The 15,422-nt window shown below is 47.4% G+C and overlaps 1 non-coding gene across 1 annotated transcript; it reads right to left on the bottom strand.

Moving 5' to 3' along the window:
* Positions 1-1,620: 1,620 nt before the first annotated feature.
* On the bottom strand, positions 1,621-1,693 carry TRNAR-ACG. The gene has a single exon. It is a non-coding gene; the product is annotated as a tRNA-Arg (tRNA).
* Between the last annotated feature and the right edge of the window lie 13,729 nt (positions 1,694-15,422).

Genomic DNA, 15,422 nt, shown 5'->3' with positions numbered 1-15,422 from the left:
AAGGCAAAGAGAATGAGTTTTTTTTTAAGACAAGGCAAAGCAAATGAGTGGTTGCGGTGGAGGATAAAGGTAAGTACGGGTTGGGCAAGTATTATATCGGGCGGTGGACGGTATGATTTGGTGGGCCCAACTCGCGTGCTCTGATTATTCAAAGCTTCTTACTTTGGGGTGCCATGTCCATGTGTGACTATTAGCCCCCTCCCCTCAAAACTTTATTTGTAGGTAATTGTTCGTGTATTACAACGTAAGAAAAAATTCACAATGTGCCCAATAAGCATGCCACAAGACCCCATAGGTCTACACCCTGTATTTCAACATGGCGGGGAAACAATATTTCATAAACAGTGAATATGCAATATTATGAAGGCATTGGTTCTCAATTCAAGTTGCATGCCATGGAGCCTATAGTCTAAACGATTAATAGTTCAATAGTGTCAAAAAATAGTTACAAAGCCGGGAAGACCACACACTAAAATACCAATTTTAATAGACCGTGAGAAGTTTGGGGGGAACGAATAGTAGTTTGGTTAGGATCAGAGCCCGATGAAATATTAGACCTCATCCTATGGGTTTGTAACGTGACTATTATTTAATCAATACATTCCCTTTACCCCGCAAAAAAAACAAGACTGTGAGAAGTAACTAGCACATTTTCTATCACCAAGATAATTAAAAGCACATTCGCAGACTCCTAAACATCAACGACATCACAAGACCAATCTGATGAAAAAAGAATAGCTCTGTGGGTTGTCCGTTGGTTCTGCGTACGCATGCATGGTAGGTTCTGTGCATGCATAACAAGCACACGCAAGTACAGTGTACACACACATGGTTGATTCAGCGCATGCATGGCTGGCCAAGAAGAAGGCAAAGAGAATGAGTTTTTTTTTAAGACAAGGCAAAGCAAATGAGTGGTTGCGGTGGAGGATAAAGGTAAGTACGGGTTGGGCAAGTATTATATCGGGCGGTGGACGGTATGATTTGGTGGGCCCAACTCGCGTGCTCTGATTATTCAAAGCTTCTTACTTTGGGGTGCCATGTCCATGTGTGACTATTAGCCCCCTCCCCTCAAAAATTTATTTGTAGGTAATTGTTCGTGTATTACAACGTAAGAAAAAATTCACAATGTGCCCAATAAGCATGCCACAAGACCCCATAGGTCTACACCCTGTATTTCAACATGGCGGGGAAACAATATTTCATAAACAGTGAATATGCAATATTATGAAGGCATTGGTTCTCAATTCAAGTTGCATGCCATGGAGCCTATAGTCTAAACGATTAATAGTTCAATAGTGTCAAAAAATAGTTACAAAGCCGGGAAGACCACACACTAAAATACCAATTTTAATAGACCGTGAGAAGTTTGGGGGGAACGAATAGTAGTTTGGTTAGGATCAGAGCCCGATGAAATATTAGACCTCATCCTATGGGTTTGTAACGTGACTATTATTTAATCAATACATTCCCTTTACCCCGCAAAAAAAAACAAGACTGTGAGAAGTAACTAGCACATTTTCTATCACCAAGATAATTAAAAGCACATTCGCAGACTCCTAAACATCAACGACATCACAAGACCAATCTGATGAAAAAAGAATAGCTCTATAGGAAAGAGAACGACTCCGCTGGGGATCGAACCCAGAATCTCTGGTTTCGTAGACCAGCGCCTTATCCATTGGGCCACGGAGTCCTAATGAATGCAGTAAAATGTTAAACTTACTCCATTAGACACAAGTGACTGAGTCACCATGCGGATTAGTGGGGGCATCTGTGTGATCACTTGGCCATCAGACTTGATATTACAGCGAACCAACTGTAACCTCACAATGCAGCTGCTCCTGTTGGTACACGGCTGATGCCATGGCCGCGACAAGGCCACGTCAAGATGGATCTGACCAGGCATATACTACAACCAAACGTTTCACTTCACAGTAGTAACAAACAGAACGATTGTTTCAGCTCTTCTCCGATTTCACATCTTTATCTGTGAAATATCATCTACCGATAATCATCTTGAATTTTCACATGGCATTCTTCATATTTATGTATGACATGGTCAAGAAAGAATCCTGTCAATTCCTCTTAAATTGCTCGTATGCTATCATGTGCTAGGAGTTCATCCCGCATCTGCCACATCTAAATTTAAATAAAGGGGTCAACAGAGTGTGTGTGTGTGTGTGTGTGTGTGTGTGTGTGTGTGTGTGTGTGTGTGAATGAAACTCAACACAATTGATGGTAATTAACTAAAATTATGAATATTGTTTACGTTTTTCATATTGTTTGTCAGAGTAGCCCCGCTCAGAGGTCGCATGGCGTATGAACACTGGTGGAAAACGAGCCATTTATCCCGGTTCCAGAGGCCCTTTAGCCACGGTTCTGAAACCGGGACTGAAGGGTCGGGACTAAAGCCCAAACCCTTTAGTCCCAGTTCACTTACGAACCGGGACAGAAGGGGCTGCATGTGGCCGCTGCGGGGCGCCCAGGCAGGAGGACCTTTAGTCCCGGTTGGTAATACTAACCGGGACCAAAAGGCCTCCACACACCAGCAGCTGGCAGGAGCCGGGGTTTTTTTTTGAAAGGGGGGGGGTTAGGGGGTTTTCGAGGGTTAATTTAGGGGTTTGATCATATTGTGTTAGCTAGCTAATAGAGAGAAGTGACCTCTCTATTGGGGAACGTAGTAATTTCAAAAAAAATTCTACGCACACGCAAGATCATGGTGATGCATAACAACGAGCGGAGAGAGTGAGTTTATGTACCCTCGTATACCGAAAGAGGAAGCGTTAGCACAAGGCGGTTGATGTAGTCGTACGTCTTCATGATCCGACCGATCCAAGTACCGAACATACAACACCTCCGAGTTCAGCACACGTTCAGCTCGATGACGTCTCGCGAACTCCGATCCAGTAGAGCTTCACGGGAGAGTTTTGTCAGCATGACGACGTGATGACGGTGATGATGTTGCTACCGACGCAGGGATTCACCTAAGCACCGCTACGATATGATCGAGGTGGAATATGGTGGAGGGGGGCACCACACACGGCTGGGAGAGATCAACAGATCAACTTGTGCCTAGAGGTGCCCCCTTGCCCCCGTATATAAAGGAGTGGAGGAGGGGGAGGGCCGGCCCTCCTATGGCGCGTCCTGGAGGAGTCCTACTCCCACCGGGAGTAGGATTCCCCCCTTCAAAGTAGTAGGAGTAGGAGTCAAGGAAAGGGAAAAGAGAAGAGAAGGAAGTAGGGGGCGCAACCCCTCCCCCTAGTCCAATTCGGACTAGGCCTTAGGGGGGCGCGCAGCCTCCCCCCTCTCTTTCCCCTAAAGCCCAATAAGGCCCATATACTCCCCGGCGAATTTCCGTAACTCTCCGGTACTCTGAAAAATAACCGAATCACTCGGAACCTTTCCGATGTCCGAATATAGTCGTCCAATATATCGATCTTTACGTCTCAACCATTTCGAGACTCCTCGTCATGTACCTGATCTCATCTAGGACTCCGAACTAGCTTTGGTACATCAAAACACATAACTCATAATGTAAATCATCACCGAACGTTAAGCGTGCGGACCCTATGGGTTCGAGAACTATGTAGATATGACCGAGACACGTCTCCGGTTAATAACCAATAGCAGAACCTGGATGCTCATATTGGCTCCCACATATTCTACAAAGATCTTTATCGGTCAAACCGCATAACAACATGCGTTTGTTCCCTTTGTCATCGGTATGTTACTTGCCCGAGATTCGATCGTCGGTATCTCAATACCTAGTTCAATCTCGTTATCGGCAAGTCTCTTTACTCGTTATGTAATGCATCATCCCGCAACTAACTCATTAGTCACATTGCTTGCAAGGCTTATAGTGATGTGCATTACCGAGAGGGCCCAAAGATACCTCTCCGACAATCAGAGTGACAAATCCTAATGTCGAAATACGCCAACTCAACAAGTACCTTCGGAGACACCTGTAGAGCATCTTTATAATCACCCAGTTACGTTGTGACGTTTGGTAGCACATAAAGTGTTCCTCCGATAAACGGGAGTTGCATAATCTCATAATCATAGAAACATGTATAAGTCATGAAGAAAGCAGTAGCAACATACTAAACGATCAAGTGCTAAGCTAACGGAATGGGTCAAGTCAATCACATCATTCTCTAATGATGTGATTCCGTTAATCAAATGACAACTCATGTCTATGGCTAGGAAACTTAACCATCTTTGATTCAACGAGCTAGTCAAGTAGAGGCATACTAGTGGCACCCTGTTTGTCTATGTATTCATACATGTACTAAGTTTTCGGTTAGTACAATTCTAGCATGAATAATAAACATTTATCATGGAATAAGGAAGTAAATAATAACTTTATTATTGCCTCTAGGGCATATTTCCTTCAGCCTCACACTTGCACTAGAGTCAATAATCTAGTTCACATCATCATGTGATTTAACACCAATATTCACATTTGTATGTGATTAACACCCATAGTTCACATCGTCATGTGACCAACACCCAAAAGGTTTACTAGAGTCAATAATCTAGTTCACATCGCTATGTTATTAACACCCAAAGAGTACTAAGGTATGATCATGTTTTGCTCGTGAGAGAAGTTTAGTCAACGGGTCTGTCACATTCAAAGCCGTATGTATTTTGTAAATATTCTATGTCTACAATGCTCTGCACGGAGCTACTCTAGCTAATTGCTCCCACTTCCAATATGTATCCAGATTGAGACTTAGAGTCATCTGGATTGGTGCAAAAGCTTGCACTGATGTAACTCTTTACGACGGGCTCTTTTATCACCTCTATAATCAAGAAATATTCCCTTAGTCCTTACTAAGGATATTCTTGACCGATGTCGAGTGATCTACTCTTAGATCAAAAATTATACTCACTTGCCAAACTCAGAGCATGGTATACAATAGGTCTGGTACACAGCATAACATACTTTATAGAACCTATGACTGAGCCATAGGGAATGACTTTTTCATTCTCTTTCTATTTTCTGCCATGGTCGGGTTTTGAGTCTTACTCAACTTCACACCTTACAACACAGATAAGAACTCCTTCTTTGACTGTTCCATTTTGAACTACTTCAAAATCTTATTAAGGTGTGTACTCATTGAAAAATCTTATCAAGCGTCTTGATCTATCTCTATAGATCTTGATACTCAATATGTAAGCAACTTCACCGAGGTCTTTCTTTGAAAAACTCTAATTCAAGTATTCTTTTATGCTATCCAGAATTTCTATATCATTTCCAATCAACAATATGTCATCTACATATAGTATTAGAAATGCTACAGAGCTCCCATCTCAGATTTGTTTTCTATGGCTTGCCGATCATCGGGCAAGTCCATCAAAGTCCACACTTTGTTCTCATACATGGATCCCATCTCAGATTTCATGGCCTTCAAGCCATTTCGCGGAATCTGGGCTCATCATCGCTTCCTCATAGTTTGTAGGTTCATCATGGTCTAGTAACATGACTTCCAAAACAGGATTACCGTACTACACTGGTGCGGACCGTACTCTGGAAGACCTACGAGTTTCTGTAGTAACTTGATCTGAAGTTTGATGATCATCCGGCGCCGTCCGCCTCGTCAACCCGCAGATGCTGGCCAACAAGCTGCAGGCCAAGGCCTCCGTGGAAGAAGGTTTCAAGGAGATCATCGACGGGATGTCCTTCTCGCCCCGGGAGATGCAGGCCCTGGACGAGAGCGTCGCCATGCTCAAGAAGAGGCTCCACACACCCTACGCGGTCGCTTACCCGGAGTCCATGGTGAGCCAGTCCCCGCTTCCCCCCTTTTTGTTGCTGCTAATTCTGTATTGATAGCTGAGCACTGTTATATATACTCCTTTGTTCTTAACCTAAGTCAAGTGCTAAATTTTTTGTATGTGCACACGGTCATATCTGTTCTGATGTTGAAATTTGAAAGGGACCCAAGATTTGTTTCGAACCTGTAATTGTCACGTCACTGAAATTTCATTGGCATGTGGGAGAATAGCATGTGTCTTGAACTACTTCGTTCGATCTACTTTAGCACTGCTGAGAAATCACTTCTGGATTGAGAGAGCATGTTCTTTTTCCACATAAGTCTAAATGTTAGAAAAAAAAAACAGTCGCCCTTTCATATCTGACTACTGTCCTTTGTTGCGCAAGGTGATAGAGCAACATCTTAATAAGCATGTAAATGGAGAGTTGTGTTGTGTTGTAGAATCTGCTAGTGAGGTGGTTCTGATATTCTTTGGTCGGCTCATGCTTTGAGCATCAGCAGCGGCAACTCTTGCAAAGCTATCATCCAAACAGCATAAAGGTTACATTTTCATGGTGCTATCTTGTGCTTCCAGCAGTAGTAGGTTTCAGGCAGCAGGGTGGAAATTTTGAGCTGGTCTTTGATTAGCTATTTCATTTACCTCAAATCCAAGGTCATTCAGTTCCCCTTTTATCATATTTTTATTGGTACTTCTTTATTATATTATCTGTAACTAGCAAAAAAAAAATTGCGGCTACAATTTGCTTGCTTGCCAAGAGTACCTGGTATCAGATTACAAGTATGTGGTAGCATCCGTATCCAGTGTAGCTACGCTATCATTTATCCACTGCAATTATTGATTATCGTATGTAATGATGCGCTCTTGCGGATACGGGACCTCCGTCTTGGTTGTTTTGCATTGGTTATGTGTTTCTTTCTTCACTTCCCCCAAATTGTCACTTGTTTGTAGACTAGTCCATCATGGCTTCACTTTTGACTTAACTTGCAATATTGTGCTATGGAGAGCTCCTTTCTAGAGGTGCTCGTATGTTGCTTCTTCTCAAGGAATTCTGTTCAGTTTTTTTGTTCTGGTTCTTGTTTCTTCCCTTCTACAATTCCTTAGGGAAACGAATTTGGTTGGCTCTTCCACGTGAACTTTTAGATGATAGATGTACACTATCTCTTGTTTTGTTATTGACTTAAGTCAAGTGCTAATTTTTGCATGTGCACACTGTTATATCTCTTCTTATGATGAAATTTAATGGGACTCAAAAATAGCAATTTGTTTCGAACCTGTAATTGCCGCTTCGCTGAAATTTCATTGGCATGTGGGAGGGTGACATCTATCTTGAGTCTTTTCCTTTTTAAAACTACACTATCCAGTTTGCTTCTTTGTTCTGCATTCCCATGTTAGCACTGCTGAGAAATCACTTCTGGATTAAGATTTAAGAGATAATGTTCTTTTTCCAAATGTCTACAATGTTAGAGAACAATTGCCACCCTTTCATATCTGACTGCCGTGCTATCAATACTGAGGCCTGTCGTGACTACCGTGTTACCGATGCTTTGCGCATGTCATGACTTCTCTTACAGCTCAAAGTTATTTTTTGTTGTTGTGCAAGATGATAGAGCAATATCTTCATAAGCATGCATGTAAATAGAGAGGTTGCTGTGTTGTAGAATCTGCCCATGAAGCGCCTCTAATACACTGGCAGCCCCCGCGTCGCCTAGCTCTGGCGACACGGGGGTAGAAACCCTAGCGCCGCCACAGTCCCCGCCCCCTCCCCCACCTGTCTCACCGCCGCCAGAGGGCGCCCGCCGGCGAAGCCCGGGCCGGCCCCGAGGAAGGCGGCGGCGGGGCGCTATCCCTGGCCAGTCTGGCGCGTCGAGAGGGGAGATCCGTCGGAGCCGTCTGGAGTTTGGGATCTGTGCGCCTGGCTGCGTGCTCGTCCAACGCCTGGTGCGCGCGCCCTTGGCTGCGCGTCGATAGGGCTGGGCGCGGCCACGGCTGCGGGGATGCCCCGGGATGGTGGCGGCGGGGACCGCTCCCTTTCGGTGGTGTCCGGATATGAGGCGGCCGCCTCGCGGGTGCGGACGGCGCTCCCCGGGTGGCGGGGAGTGTTCGTCGATGAGGTAGGCCGGTTCCCCTCGGCTGCGGGGGCAGCGAGGTCCGGGTGGGCGCATGTCTTGGCGCATGGAGGCCCCGGGCTCCCCGCGTCAGATCGGAGGCGATCCTGGTCCGCTTGTGATGCATGACCTCCGGCCGGCCTGGATCTCCGGCGTACTAGCGCCTGCGGATGTGGTGCCTGGCTCGGAGGTGGCGGCAGGGTGCTTGGCCGGGGGAAACCCTTGGCCGCCGGTGGCGGTCACGGTGTCGATGGCGTCCCGGACGCCATTCCCTCCTTGGTGGCGGCGCCGAGGCTAAACATCCCTTGCCTCCCCCCTTCCCCTGCGCCCGGGTGAAAACCCTAGCCCCGGTGGCTAAGCGGCGGCGGCGCCACAGCGTTGTCACCTTCTTGAAGGCGCCGACTTGGGCATGGGGATGCTGGGTGTGTATTGCGAGCTTGTCTGGTTCCGTGTGGCGGCCCTTCCGGCCGTGTCTCCGATGGGGACCTCGCCCTTCCTCACCCTGTACATGCCGTGGTGGAGCGGTACTTCATCTCACTCATTGATGGCGGCGAAGATCGGCGGCATGGTGTTGTGGAGGCTCGCTGCCCGATGCGCGGAGATGGACTCGCGCAGGAGGAGGTTGCTGTCTGGCGTCATGGTGACGTCGATGGCAGAGTGGCCAGACAAGGTAGAAACCTCAATATGATCTGAAGACGGACCTGCGGAAGATGGTGGCGACGACACACGAGTGCGTCTGACCGGATTGTGCCCCAAACCCGGCATGTGGCTCGACTGGGGCTTCCGAATATGTTTCAGTTTCCAGCTTTTTGATGTTAGGCTTAGGTGAGTGGTTTGGATAGTGGCCCAGCTAGCACCCCTTCATCATTTTAGATAGGAGCAGTGGCATGTGTTGCCAAAATGATGGATTCAGGCTTATTGTTGTAATACTTTGTAAGGTTCTCGAGAATAATCAATAAAGTGGCCGTATGCATCTCCCAGATGCAGACGCCGGGGGTCATCCTCCTTTAAAAAAAAATAGTGGTTCTGACATTAGTTGGTTGGCTCACGCTTTGAGCATCAGCAGCGGCAACTCTTGCAAAGCTATCGCCAAAACAGCATAAATATTACATTTCCATGGTCATGGTGCTATCTTTTGCTTCCAGTAGTAGTATGTTTCTGGCAGCAGCTTGAGAATGTTGATCTTTAGTAGGATTACAAGATTTCGTTACATCAATTCCTGACATCCAAACAACCAGTTGGAGATTGGGTGGAGGGAAAGGTTTCACCAAATCCCTTTCCCATCTCCAATCCTCTTGGGGATGGAAAACCGCTACCGCGAAATGAGTCCTTTGTTTCCTTTTCTTTTCCATCTCATTGGTGCTAATTAATTGATGGCATTCTCTGGTCTTGCACAGGAGGAAGAAGCAATAATCTCTGAGGTGCAGTCTCAACGGGTGTCGTGGGCTATGGGTCTCATGGGGCTGGAGGTTAAGAAGAAGGTGCTGGAAGCGCAGGCACCGAAGGCACCGGAGACGTTCCATGGCCTGCTTGCCGATGCGCTGGAGACGCCTTCATTCAAGGGCGCTGGGAGCACAGACTACAAGTTCATCACCCATTCTTGGCAGCTCGAGCTAGATGACATGGAGTAAAACCATTGAGTTACTAGGAGTACTAGCTAGCTACTATATGCTTTGCTCCAATTTCTGGTAGACTCTGCTGCCATTTTTGCGGCCAAACCATCTATCTATCTTGGGCCAGGAGTTAGTTGGATATGTAGGTTGGGTAATGACTAATGAGAATACGTTTCCCGTCTATTTGGTCACCATTTGCAGAAAGAACGGTGTAGTTAACCGACGTCGACGTCGTGAGAACCTTGAATGGATGATGCTTTGGATGGAACCTTCCTGGCTTCTATGTATGCCTACTCCTAAACGCGGAGTCTGCATTTTTCTAGATTTAATGCTTTTTGGTGATGTGCGTGCAAGGAGATATTCCCGTCAACTATGAAGATGTCTCTACGATTCAATCAATGTATCGACCCACTCTCTCAGAGGTGCTCACAGGCATAAAGTGTGTGTGCATGCGTTCATACTCATTAGGGTGAGTGTATGTTCATATGTATGAGCGCTTGTGTATGTATGAACACAAGAATTATCGAGAACAAGCATTTGGACACGAGATAGAAAGGGCAAAACAATGATAGATTCCAAAAGTATGTGTTACTTGATAATAAAGTAAGGGCATCTCCAAGACTGACCCTCAAATCGCCCGCAATCGTCCGGACCGCAGATGTGTTGTGTCATTCAAGGCGGTCCTGCATCGGTCTACGGGGCGGTCCGAACGTTGCAAACCCGAGACAAGCTAAAGGGGCTTTGCGGGTGTCCAGACAGCACCCACGACCGCTTCTGACCCTCCGGCCTGCCCAAAACCCTCCCCTCCTTGCCCGCGCGCATTCCAGCCAGACGTCAGCTACCCGCATTCATGCCGTTGCATAGCGGTTGCTTCGTATTGGCGTCGGCCCATAGCGGACGTGACCTCTGACTGGCTCCACCATTGAAGTGGTGCGCCAGCCGAGGGCACTGCCAGCGACGCGTTCCCGGTGTCTGCGCCTGTTCAGCGCCGAAGATGCGTTACTGGACGGGACGATATGGGACGGATATCTACCATGCTCGTTCAATGCCCTGTCTGTCTGTATGCCGCCATTAAGCAGGCTCACCGGCCAAGAAACCAACTCCAGCGCCGCGCATTGATGCACCCCAACGCTTGGCCTCACCGAAATATGCTATTCAAAGGCGGCCACACCCGACTAACTCCACGCCACAATACAAGCCGCTCCATATCCTCCTCCTTTGCACCACATCTGCTATGACTGCAGGTGGCAACGCTCCTTGGGAGAGCTTTTCCACGGAGAAGAAGCATGAGGTGGCCATTCTTGCGGCAGCCTGGCAGAGCCGTTGTGCCAGGCGGATCGAGGCCGACCAGCTCACCCGAGGTCTCCGACAACGAGGACGACCCCACGATGGAGACGGGCTCCAACGACATTACACTGGAGGCCATGCCTGTGCATGCTGACCTCACCATGGAGCAGGCACATGTGCACTTCAATGCCGCCATGATGGAGGAGTAGCCTGCGTCGGCGCCTATGTCGGTGTTCCAGCAGGCGTAGGAGGAACAATGGTACATCATGTTCCTCGTCGAACAACACTGGTTGGCAGAGGTCCAAATCGACGGCGAGTGCTGCCGCCTCCATTTTCATCGTGGACCTCACGTCCACCGGCGCTCTGAGGATGAGTAGGGCATGAAAGGCGGCAGGGCCTTGTGTCCCATGTGGGCCGGTCCATCTCCCATGTTCCACTCTCCTCGTCTGAGACCGCCCCTTTACTTCATCGGTCTTATCGCCAGGGCTCGTGGAGACGGCGGATGGGAGACGCGGTCCCAGGAAAGGAACAATAAGGGCTCGATGCCAAATACAGTCATAGGGTAGGTCTTTTTTGTTGTAAATGTTTGAAATGTGATGAAAATCCGCCGTGTTTCCATGGATGTCGTCCGGTTTATATGAGCTCCGCTGTGTTTAGACGAATTTCATCCGGTGAGTTCCAATAGTTGTTAAAATGTATGTGTGCAGCGTCGGATGATGGCCTCTAGTATCGGTGTCCGCAGGCTGGTCACCTCCCTGTCCGCGAACAGATGCCGAAGCAAATTTGCGGGTCAACGTTCGAGATGCCAAAAGGAGGGGGATACGAAGGGCCTTCCAAAGAACTACCTATTTTATGAGTTTATAATTCAATCTAGTTTTTCCGTCAAAGTTTTAGTGAACATTCCTGTATTGTGAAAATTCTTTGGTGCAAGCATCCATTTCCCCCATACATTGTGCCAATGCGGCAATGCCTTTGCACGGTCAAAATAATCGTCTCCCGCTTGGTTGCGTGCCGGTGGGAAGTCATTGGAACCGAAGCAAGCTGCTGGTTCCCTTCTTCGTTCAAGCATAGAATCTTCGTTCCGAGTAATTCGATCAGCTCGAAGAGAGCTTGGAATCGCTTTCCCCCTACGCCAGAGAATTAGAGATGGTCTTATATATGCAGCAAGGATCCGTCCACGACAAGCTTCATTGCAGCAAGAGATCGACCTCGTTCTTTCGCTCGGGCAGCAACGGATGCACGGAGATGTCGACGTGGGCGGTCATGGCGTTCCTGCTCTCTGTCATTGCGGCGGCGGCGCAGCTGCTACAAGTGGCGCGCGCGGCGGCGCTAGGGACCCTTGGCGCCGGCGTTACGCTGCACCAAGATCAGCATCAGGTGCGCGCGCTGGTTTTCTTAACTGATTCTCCTTCTTGCTTGCGACTTACTGCAAAAAAAAAAAACCTTACTTTGTAGTAAATGTGGTACTCCTATATTTCTCGGTATGCAGATAATGCGACATAATGTAATGGTTTGCATGATACGACAGGTGGTGGTGGACAACGGCATTGTGCAGGTGGCGGTGTCCAAGCCCGCAGGGCCAGATCATCGGCGTCCGTTATGTCGACCACACTAACCTCCTCTACTTCAACAACAATGAGATATCAGGCGGGTATGTCCGCTATGTCTGGATTTTTAATGTTTATTTTTTCTTATTTTTTAAGTACTTGAAGATTTTGCTAAATTCATGAACTTCTTTTAAAATTTATGAACATTATTAAAATATTCATGGAATTTTTTTTGAACTAATGGAACACTTTCAAAATTTGATGGACACTTCTTAAAATTTGATCAACATTTAAAAAATATTCACGAACATTTTTGAACTTTTTCTTCAGTCGGTAAACACTTTTTATATTCTCTAACACGTTTTTACTGATTGTTTTATATCCATGAACATTTTTTAGCTTTTTCATAAGTCCGTAGACACTTTTTTATATTCTCTAACACGTTTTGCCCGATTGTTTTCAAAACTCAAGATTTTCTGAAAGCCACATGGCTTACATTCAAACATTTTTTAAAAATTCACCAATATTTTATTACACTCGTGACCATTTTAAAAAATCATAATTATTTTAAAAGTTGTGAACTTCTTGAAAACTTGTGAATATTTTAATATTCATGGACACTTTTCATTGTTGTAATTGTTAGGAAATATGCAACTTGTATTTCCATGGGGCCATAGGCCAGTATATATACATGTACAGGTGCAGGTAATATGCAGAAAACCCCTTATACAATGGGGTAAAAACAAAAGGCTACATGACTATATAAATACAACTCTAACACCCCCCTCAAACTCATGGTTGATAAACAACACTGAGTTTGGAGAGATAGAAGCCATGATGTGCTCTAGTTTGGGCCTTTGTAAAGAAATCCACCAACTGTAACTCGGAAGGCACATACTGAAGAGCAATAACCCGATCCTGCACACCAGCGCGCACATAAAAAGTATCAACACCAATATGCTTGGTGAGCTTATGCTTCACAGGGTCGCACGTGATGATAATAGCACATGTACTATCAGACAGTAGAAGAGTAGGTGTAGTGACAGAAACACCAAAATCCTGAAGCAACCACCATAACCAAGTCACCTCTGCCGTTAAAAGAGCCATAGCTCGCAACTCAGCCTCTGCACTCGAACGGGAAACTGCAGTCTGTTTCTTCGTCTTCCAGGCAATGAGTGAACCACCAAGAAAAACACAGTAAGCAGAAAGTGAACGGCGATCCGAGGGATCACTAGCCCACGTAGCATCCGAATAGGCCTGAAGCTGTAATGAACTGGACCAAGGAAAGAACAGATGGTGAGAGATCATGCCTCGAAGATATCGGAGAACACGAAGGAGGTGACTGTAGTGAACCGAAGTGGGAGCAGAGACAAACTGACTAAGAATATGGACCGGATAAGATATATCCGGTCGAGTGACAGCTAGATAGACAAGACTCCCAACAAGATGACGATAACGCGTCGGATCAGACAAGGGGTCACCATCAGTATCACGGAGGTGAACATTGAGCTCCATGGGAGTCTCAACAGTGCGCTCATCAGTGAGAGCAGCACAAGCAAGAAGATCCTGGATATACTTTTCCTGGGAAATAAAAAAGCCATCAGAGGTAGAAGAGACTTCGATCCCAAGAAAGTAGCGAAGAGGGCCAAGATCAGACATCAGAAATTGCTCACTAAGATGGGCCTTCACAAAGGCAATATACTCAGGGTCATCGCCAGTGATGATCATGTCATCAACATAGAGAAGAAGAAGAGTCCGACCACGAGCGCAAATGTGGACACATAACGCTGGATCATGATCACTCGCCGAAAAACCAGCGGTAGTCACCACAGAGGAAAAACGCTCGAACCAAGCGTGAGGAGCTTGCTTAAGGCCATAGAGAGAGCGACGAAGCCGACAGACCATGCCATCTGGAACAGAATACCCAGGTGGGGGCTGCATGTATACCTCCTCACGCAGCTCACCATTAAGAAAGGCATTCTTAACATGAAGCTGAGAAACAGACCAATGGCGAATAGGGGCCACAACGAGAAGTGTGCGGATAGTGGTCATATGGGCCACAGGAGCAAATGTCTCATCGTAATCATGACCATGCTCTTGCTGAAAATCACGAGCCACAAGACGAGCTTTGTAACGCTCAAGAGAACCATCAGAGCAAGTCTTAACCTTGTAGACCCACTTACAAGTGATGGGACGAACACCGGGAGGAAGAGAAACAAGACCCCATGTGCTAGTGCGCTCAAGAGCAACAAGCTCCTCTGCCATCGCAAACTGCCATTCAGGATGAACAACAACATCGCGATAAGACGTAGGCTCAAGTACAGCCGAAAGAGCATATCGACTAGGAGAATAGCGGTCAGGGGGAGGGCGAGGCCGAGCCCGAAGACCATAAGTCGTCTGGGATGAGGAGGACGATGCACCAGAAGTAGATGTCACGTTAGTGGATTTATCTGTTGGGGAACGTTGCAGAAAATTAAAAAAAATTCTACGATTTCACCAAGATCCATCTATGAGTTCATCTAAGCAACGAGTCATAGGAGAGAGATTGCATCTACATACCACTTGTAGATCGCGTGCGGAAGCGTTCAAGAGAACGGTGATGATGGAGTCGTACTCGCCATGATCCAAATCACCGATGACCAAGTGCCGAACAGACAGCACCTCCGCGTTCAACACACGTACGAAGCGGATGACGTCTCCTCCTTCTTGATCCAGCAAGGGGGAAGGAGAGGTTGATGATGATCCAGCAGCACAACGGCGTGGTGGTGGATGCAGCAGAACTCCGGCAGGGCTTCGCCAAGCTGCTGCGGGAGGAGGACGAGGTGTAGCAGGGGGAGGGAGGCGCCAAGACACAGGGTGCGGCTGCCCTCCCCCCTGCCCTCCTTTATATAGGCCACCAGGGGGGCGCCGGCCCTAGGAGATCCAATCTCCTAAGGGGGCGGCGGCCAGGAGGGTGGAGTGCCCCCCAAGGCAAGTGGGGCGCCCCCCCCCCCACCCAGGGTTTCCAACCCTAGGCGCAGGGGGGCCCAAGGGGGGGGGCGCACCGGCCCACTAGGGGCTGGTTCCCCTCCCACTTCAGCCCATGGGGCCCTCCG

Source organism: Triticum dicoccoides, chromosome 6B (genome assembly GCF_002162155.2).
Source record: "Triticum dicoccoides isolate Atlit2015 ecotype Zavitan chromosome 6B, WEW_v2.0, whole genome shotgun sequence".
Taxonomy (NCBI): domain Eukaryota; kingdom Viridiplantae; phylum Streptophyta; class Magnoliopsida; order Poales; family Poaceae; genus Triticum; species Triticum dicoccoides.
This window is presented reverse-complemented; position numbering and strand designations above follow the sequence as displayed.